Source organism: Cyanistes caeruleus, chromosome 3, assembly GCF_971803275.1.
Source record: "Cyanistes caeruleus chromosome 3, bCyaCae1.hap1.1, whole genome shotgun sequence".
Taxonomy (NCBI): Eukaryota; Metazoa; Chordata; class Aves; order Passeriformes; family Paridae; genus Cyanistes; species Cyanistes caeruleus.
The window spans coordinates 79,624,199-79,632,395 of record NC_141703.1 but is presented as its reverse complement, the minus strand read 5'-3'; the positions used below and the strand labels follow the sequence as shown (position 1 = coordinate 79,632,395).

General features: G+C 37.8%; 1 long non-coding RNA gene across 1 annotated transcript in view; it reads left to right on the top strand.

The window, feature by feature from the left end:
• Nucleotides 1-362: 362 nt before the first annotated feature.
• LOC147654277 (uncharacterized) overlaps nucleotides 363-8,197 on the top strand; it is a 42,749-nt gene continuing 34,914 nt past the window's right edge. Inside the window, exons 1-2 of the long non-coding RNA XR_015284838.1 lie at nucleotides 363-775; nucleotides 1,794-1,892. This is a non-coding gene — a long non-coding RNA (uncharacterized LOC147654277). The remainder of the gene's footprint in view (nucleotides 776-1,793; nucleotides 1,893-8,197) is intronic.

The window sequence follows — 8,197 nt, the reverse complement described above, 5'->3', positions numbered from 1 at the left end:
TGGCTCTTCAGGTCACTGGCAAAGAGACAGTCACCCTCTCCTCTCCTTTCTCCTCACTCCACCCCATCAAATGGGCATTATGTCTCCTTTAACACACTATTGTGGTTTAACACAGCTTGGTTTTTAGTTATAGAAAAAATCCATCAGTTACAGAAGTGGTTCCCTGTAAGGGCCTTGGCAGCTTCCTTTGGACCTGACAGAACACATCAATTGGCTAGGTTGAATATTGACAACCTTTAAAACCACTTAAAAGAGCTGAATTCTCCTCTGTGGAAAACACATTTAAAACTCTAGGAATGTCTCTTGCTTCTTGAACAGGTAACTGGATGTTGGCCAGGCCGGGCTCCTCCACTGCATGGCCTGCAGGCCTGGCGGGGTCAGACCAGGCCGAGCCCTGTCTCTGCAGCACCCCAGCACTCACCACCCAGCACGGCCAGGCTGGCCCACAGCTCGGCTGAAATTCCGCTGCTGCTGAGTTTCGCCAGAAACCGCTGGGCAGTGGAAGGGGAAGCCATCGGCCCAGGGCATAATGCTGCTGAATCCTAGAATGGCTGCTCAGATCCTAATCACCACCCCACCCAGCATTGCCACCAAAAAATCCTCCACTGTAACCAGCTCCAGCCACAGCCCGGCAGAGATCACATGGCCATCTGCAGGCCTGGGATAGCTCTTTACTCTTTTGATGCACAGATGAAACCTGCAGATATCAATCTTCTCTTGAGTGACATAAAAGAAAGAATGAAGACACACAGAGAAAACAACATGAGACATGAAGGTCAGTAAAGAAGGAGTCAAATCCCAGATGGGAGGAGAATGGGGAGATGCCTTAGACTTGGGCTGAAATTTTCTTGTGAGGCTATGGTAAAGATATAATTATACATCAGACTCTTTCCCCTGTAACTCATGGGATGTACTGGGGGGATGTAGTGTCCTAACCACAGCCTTGAACAGAGGCAACAGTGCTGAAGTGTGCAGATGTTGCAGTAGCTGCGATCCAATCAGAAGTTTGAACAGAGAGAAATGAGAGAGATGACAAACCTTGCCCCAAGAATAGAAGAAAAAATCCTCTGTTTCCCAGACATGGATGGAGAGAACTTTTGCTTTTATGCTAGAACAGCTCATCCTTAAAACAGTACCCCATAAAATTGCCAAAGCCTATGAAATCAGATGTGGGAAAGCTGAAAGTCATGGGACAGACTTTAACTCTGCAAACAGATTTTCCTTTCCCAGGGGGCTGATTCACTGTGACATTGAAGCTGTGAGATAAACTGTTTATTGTGGGGAAATCTTCATGGCATGGCAAGAAAGACCCCTCTCCCTAAGAGAACTGAAAAAAGACTATTGTAGAGGTGGCAAACTGACTGAAAGTCACAGGTTTTGTCTCTCTACATTGTCGGTGGAAAGAAAAAGAAGGTGTGAGGGAAGGAGAAGTGGCCTGAAAGTTTATTTTGATTTCTTCTTTTCTTTTTTTTTTTCAATTCTGTTAAAAATTTCTGTATGAAAGTTTTCTTTATACCCTTTAAAGTTTGAGCCTGCTTTTCTCTCCTCCTAATCCTAAATCCTAAATTTATTGCAGCAGAAAATGAGTAAATCATTCTAGTGGGTACATGGGCATTTGGCCAGCATTAGACCCTCTACTTTAAATTGGTGCGTTGGCCGGGAAACTCAGATTGGCAAACCAAAACCACTACACACATGAGATCGAATAATCCCTTTCAGGATTTAGATAAACAAGGAGATTTCATAGTAATCTTCTTGGTTCATTTGTGTGTTAGTAGGTTATATTTCCACAGATCATCTGGACCAACTTCAGTTGCAGCTCTGATGGGAAACAGTAGAGGTGAACAGCTGTGGACCAAAAACAGAAGGAAACAGCACTTTGGAGTGCACTGGTAAGTCATGTCTGTTTGAAATATTCGTCAGGTTACAGACCATGTCTCCCTAGTTCCAATTTCTTCTCATAGGACAGAATTAGTATTTTTTTCCTTCTATGTAAGAAGATAGAAAAATACAACTAATGACTGTGGACCACTAAGTAGTGAGGACAAAAGCAAGTAGAAAGTAGATATCAGCTAGTCTTTTTCCTGAAGGCCTGTCAGTTTAACAAAGCCCTTTTTTGACTTTTGGATGGGTTATCAGCAGAACTTTTTTTTTTTCCCCAGGAGGAAGCCCAGAAAATAGAATTTTTCATTTGTGAAAAATTGCCTTTTAGGGAAAGCTAATATTACAAAAACAAAACAAAACCAAAAAAAACCAAACCAAACCAAAAACCAAAACAAAAAAACCCCAAGAAATAAAGGAATATTCCTTAATCAAATAAATGAAAATATGAAAATTCCGACACAGAACAAGAGGTCTAAAAGAAATGAATTAAGAAAATTATGAATTATTGCATCTCACTTGCATTTAGTGTTGACAAAAGGAATGTCTATCATCCAGACATTAGTATGAATTCTCTCTCATCACCTGAGAGAAAGAAGGCTGTCTAGAGTCTCTGTCAAGGTCATAGACTTGTCTCAAGAGCAAAAGCTCAGTCTTCATTGCAGGGACTGCCTCAAGTCTAGAAGCCTAAGTATCCAAGTCCAAATATTCCAGTTCAACACTCGTTTTTGTAGTCAGTTACAAAATACTTGTCATGCATATTCTCAAATATAAAAAACCCCAACCTAGTGGAAGAGTAATATTGATGACTATGTAAAAGTTAGAACAAAATGAAACAAGAGAAAAGAAATCAAGTTTCCTCCACCTCCAGTGCCATCAGGGGATAACTCTGGAGTCAGTGTAATCTGATTCTCTGACTCTTGCAAGAGTTTGTCTTTCTCATCAGACCTAACACAGCAGTTGTTCTCACAAGGTTCAGGTCACTTTGCCTACCAGCATTCATCCAGAAAGCTGCTGCAATGATTTTCCATAATTTATTGTTTTCCCAGAGCACCAGGACATGAATCCCTTAGCTGAGTCATCATGCTGTCATTCATCCATCTTTATTCCCAGTGCCCCAAATAGTCTTTGTTGCTCTCCTGATTTTTAGCACTCATTCAGAATTGGAAATTTGGGAGAGAACTGTGGCATCAGACTTCAAAGGAACCACAGTGTCCTTTGTCTTCTGTAACTACTTTTGCTTAGGAGAATCTCACATTAAACATCTATAAACCCATTTCCTTTGGAAAATCTCTGTAATACCGTACACAAAATGTCAGTGGTATGCCACAGCATTTTTTTTCTAAATAATTTACTGTGTCCTGATCATGATGGCAAATGTCATTTCTGCACTTGGTGTTGTATGCCATTTATGGATACTTGGCCTTGTCTCATCCTCAGGCTTTAAGACCTGAGGATAAGGCCTGTATTCTTTGTCCTCAGTTGCATTTTACCTTGGCCAGTGGAGTGGAAACACATAATAAACACAAAATTTGAATCCCATTTCCTTCAAATAAAAATTTATAGGTTCTGATTCATCAGTCATGTGTCTTATACTAATAAAATATTGCACCATTATGTTGCATGGAAAGTTGGCATTTTGAATGGACCTCCATCTGGAATTTCATTTTTATATATGGTCTATACTGATGCCTGAAGTTAATATTGTGCCTACATTTCCATTCCTAGAGCACATTACCACAAGCTTATAAATTTAACCTTTTAAAATGAAATAATGTGTTCTCAGACAGCTGTCAAATGGCTTTAAAAAACCTAAATGTAAACAGTTGTTATGTTTGAGGGTGAAAAAATCTGTGTCTTATTATTATAGAATTTTTGTAAACCCTATAAAATATTTCTGATGGCTTGGAAGAGAAGACAGACTTGAAAATTAGACAGTGAAATATAACTTCCTGCTGTGGGTTAATGCAAGTAAACCTGTTTTAATTTGGCTGTCTTCTAGAGTTTTAAAATGTCTTTTTCATATGCAGTGCTCTTCATATTTAACCTGTAAAGGAACTGCCAAAGCTCCACTGTCACAGAACATGTATGGAAACTGATTAAAAATTTCCAGTAAATTGTCAATGCTTGTGCAGTACTGGTATTTTGAACAGAACAAGAAATTAAAAGGAAGATGTTTTAAAGATATGTACTTGTGTGGAAAATTAATCTAAAATACCTACCTACATTATGTGTGCTTAAACAGCTATTTATATACAAACCCACAAAATTTTAAGAACATACATGTAAAATAAACAGAACTTATTTTTAAAGCTGCCAAAATATCTATTGATGCAATTGGAATTAATTAAAATGGAAGAGAATATTTCTTTCAAACAATAAAAGTTTGTCCTTCAAATTCCTTCATTTTCTTCAAGTAAGTCGCACACTTTATTTATCATTAAACAACTTGTAAAGCTTTTTCCACTATTTTGCATCATAAAATATTTCATAGTTTTCATTCTTATAGTACTTAATCATGTAATTTATATAGTTCATAGTTTGTAACATTTCAACGTCAGGAAGAATTAATAGTGTGATTTAATCCAAACACCAAATAACCTTGGATATGAAATTTCATCCCGTTGTTTCACACTACATTGATGCTGGTGCCGGTTATGGCACAAAAAAGTTTTAAAATTGCATCAAGTACAGTCACCCAAAAGTAAATTTTTAACGCTTGAAAAGTCCTAACATACTGACAGCTAACTCAAAGGAGTGGAAAACCACAAAGTAACAGAAGCCAAGCAATATGCTTCAGTTGGCAAGAACAAAAAAGGTGAAAATATTGAAAGAACTGATTGAGAAAGAGAGAGAGGAGACTATCAGTTCTATAGCCTAGATTCCCACTGAGATTTAAAGGCAATTCACAAAATTAAGACAAGTAAGAAATCACAGGCATGGCAGGTACCAAGGTAAAGTACTCTCTTTGTATAGGAAATATAAATTGGTGTAAGTCCTTTATTTCAGTATAGCTTCCTAATGCCTATGCATCTCTAACCAACAAGCTATGAAACTATTCCCTGTTTAGCTTTCACTTTAACCCACAAGCAAATGTATGTCCTGCACAAATTGTTGCATAACACACAGACAACACAGGCACACTTGAAAGAGCACCCCTGAACGCACAGCTGAAACAAAGGCATTTCCAGCAAATTCAATAAATTAAAGTAGCCCTAGTTGACATTAGTTTAGCTGCAATTTGACTAGGCCATGGGGGGAAACACTTTTTTCTTCTAAGAATGAACTTTAATACTCAGAAGGGGTGCAACTTTATTTATATGTTTTAAGTATTGCATTACATGGACTTGCCCCCCCTGCATTAACAGCCTGAAGTATTAAGACCTTCTAGAGTTTTAAGGCATGTTATAATAATAATATAATAATAGAAGAGATTCAGATTTAATAACTCTCAGTCTAGATGTCAGAAGGAAAACAGTAACTCCATGCTGTAGGCACTTTTCCTACTCTTCATCCTTTAAAGAGCCCTAGGTTTATTTGATGGCTAACATGACAATCATTGTTTGATTGTTCTGCGAGAAAATTACCATAAATAAAGTTTTACGTCCAGTAAAACATAAGAATCACTTTATAAACATGATTTGAATCCTAAGGAAGTTTCCTGTTTCTTGACATTACAGACAAAAAAATTACTGCATTGGGAATGCCCTTGAGAACACATAAAAAACTGGCAACTTCTGAAATGAAGTGTGAAATATTTTAAGAAAACAGATGTGTCTTTTTCTGATGCACTGATTGTTACTGGAATATCATCAAGCTGTAGGCTGATAATTAGCTTAGCATAGAATTATAATTTTTAATGGATATATAAACAGGTGAGTTGAAGAGCAAAACACACATGCTGAGCAACAATCTGCCTCCACTCTGCTAGTTTGTCTTTTCTCCTGAAAAAAATACATTCTTATGGTCTCTTTGATTCAGTGATTCCCAAGCCATGTCCCATCCATGTGCCCATTTCATCCTCCTGCATGGTTCCTTTGAGTCAGCTGTGAATGGAATGTCTCATGAATTAAGAAGCCCAGCTTCCAAATCATCCCTCATCAAATAATAACTTTGGTCTTATAGTTTTTTCACCTCCTCAGATTTCCATTCATACTCTACAAACTCCTCTTGGTTACTTTTCCTTGTATAAATCAGATATTCTCCAACTATTTTACAGTATATACAGTTCCACAGGAAGACAATCCAGTGGAAAGTGCTCTGCCTTACTCACAGGAGCTGTTTTTCACTCTGTCTTCCCATTTGATTCATGTTGTAGTAACTTCAGAATTTGCAGCCACCCAGAAATATTGCTCAGTGAGCCTTCAATGCATTTTTTATTATTTAAAGACTGCAAACAGAGAGAAACATTAGATTATGGCCAGTTGCAAGAGATTGAGTTAATACTATCTTAGTGAATTAATGCCTCTTAAACTGAGGTGGTGCCATTAAGTATTCTCTAAGTACTTGGCTTCATTTAAAAGACTTTTGTGTTTCTCTGGGTCTGTATGAGTAGTGATTCAGATTAAACTCTTCAACTTTGTATTTCATTGAACTAGGAAGACAGGTATAGATTAATATTAATGTCAGTTTTTCTCTCCATATTTTCCACCTAAAATCATGCCTACACTTAACCCTTGCTAATCCAAATATCACATCAGATCTGGTCTGTTTACTTTAAAATTTGAGCAGCAAAAATATTTTTGTGTATAAAGACCAAAGTTATATTAAAAAAAAAATACCCCGTCAATACCAATATGTTTTAGGGACAGCCTGAAGAATGTTTTTTTTCCCTTGAACTCAATAGAGAGAGTTTGGAATCTCTTCCCTCAGGCACTAAACAAGCCCGTCTTCTTTGAAAACCCTACAACCAGAGTCAACTTCCAAGTCAGCAGTTATTTTAATTATCTTCAAGTGTAGAACTGAATTAAAGCAACTGCTGTGCTGGGAGTCCCTGATGTGTGCTTCATCTGATTTCGAAGTGTTTGGCATCTCTAGACAACTTAAGGAGACTAAAATCTTTGCAAAATACATAAATAAATAGATAAATAGAGAAAATGCTCTAAAAATAAAACTATTTAAGAATGAAATTAGACCCTGTTACACCTCTCAAGAATAAAAATGCATTAATGAGACTCAATACCTTACACAAGAGATGATGCATGGCCTGTAATATTCCACAGCCACTTCTGCCACAGACATTTTCCAGTATTCCAGGCTGCTCAAAGCCCAATTCAAACTGGCCTTGAACACTTACAAGAATGGGGCATCTACAAGTTCTCTAAGAAACCTGTTCCTTTATCTCACCAGCTTCATAGGGAAGAATTTCTTCCTTATAGTCTAAGTCTACCTTTTTTCAGTTTGCAGACAGGGTGTTTGAAGACTGGATCCATATCTGAACCCAGCGTTGCAGACAGGCTGTGTGCACAAGACATTCAGTGCAGAACACCAGGATCATGGACATCCCTGTCTGTAACGTGGGCATTGAGACATTTTCTGTCTCTAAAACTCTCAGCAGGACAAGGTCCTCCAACATCCCTGAGCTCATGCTTCCTGCTGACACCACTTCATTTGATAACACTCCTTTGACTTGTCCATTACCCAGGTTTGAAAGAATGGGCAGCAGATCTTTTCCTCCATCCTTCTTGCCTCTGTCATCATTTCTCCCATGGTCCCTTGGACAGTGGGCTTCAGACTGAGCCAAAGTTTATTGAAAGTGTCTAAAACTGTAAAGAGACTCTTGAAAGTTCAATCAATGTTTATTCAGAAATTTTTCAAATGCGAATCACTTATGTAAAGCCCTGCAGCCCAGAGACTCAATTCGGATTACTTACAATTACCTGAAATCATTTGAGCAGAGAAAATCTTCCTCTTTTCAAGCTCTTTAAGATCAAAGAGTCAGCCTTCACCCTTTATGGCTTGTCACTTTAAAACCCTGAAGTAATAATCAGAGGGCACCTTTTCTCAAGAGCTTCTATTATATACAGCCTGCATAACTGTGCTGCAATGGAAATCGGGGTGGAAAGATACTTGGGATTTTTTGTTATATTTCATCAGGTGCCTTTAGCTTCTTTCTAAGGGTATCAGTTAAATTTCCCAAAAATCATCTCTCCTCCTCTCTCTGGAGTTTCATTTTTACAAGTTCAAATGTATATTTACTCTAAAGCTGTAAAACCATTCTTAAAAACTCCATATTCCTTAGGTCATTTACATGGCAGAAATCAAAAATGGGGGCTATCCAAAATCAGAAGTCTGTTTAAGATTTTTAACCATGACC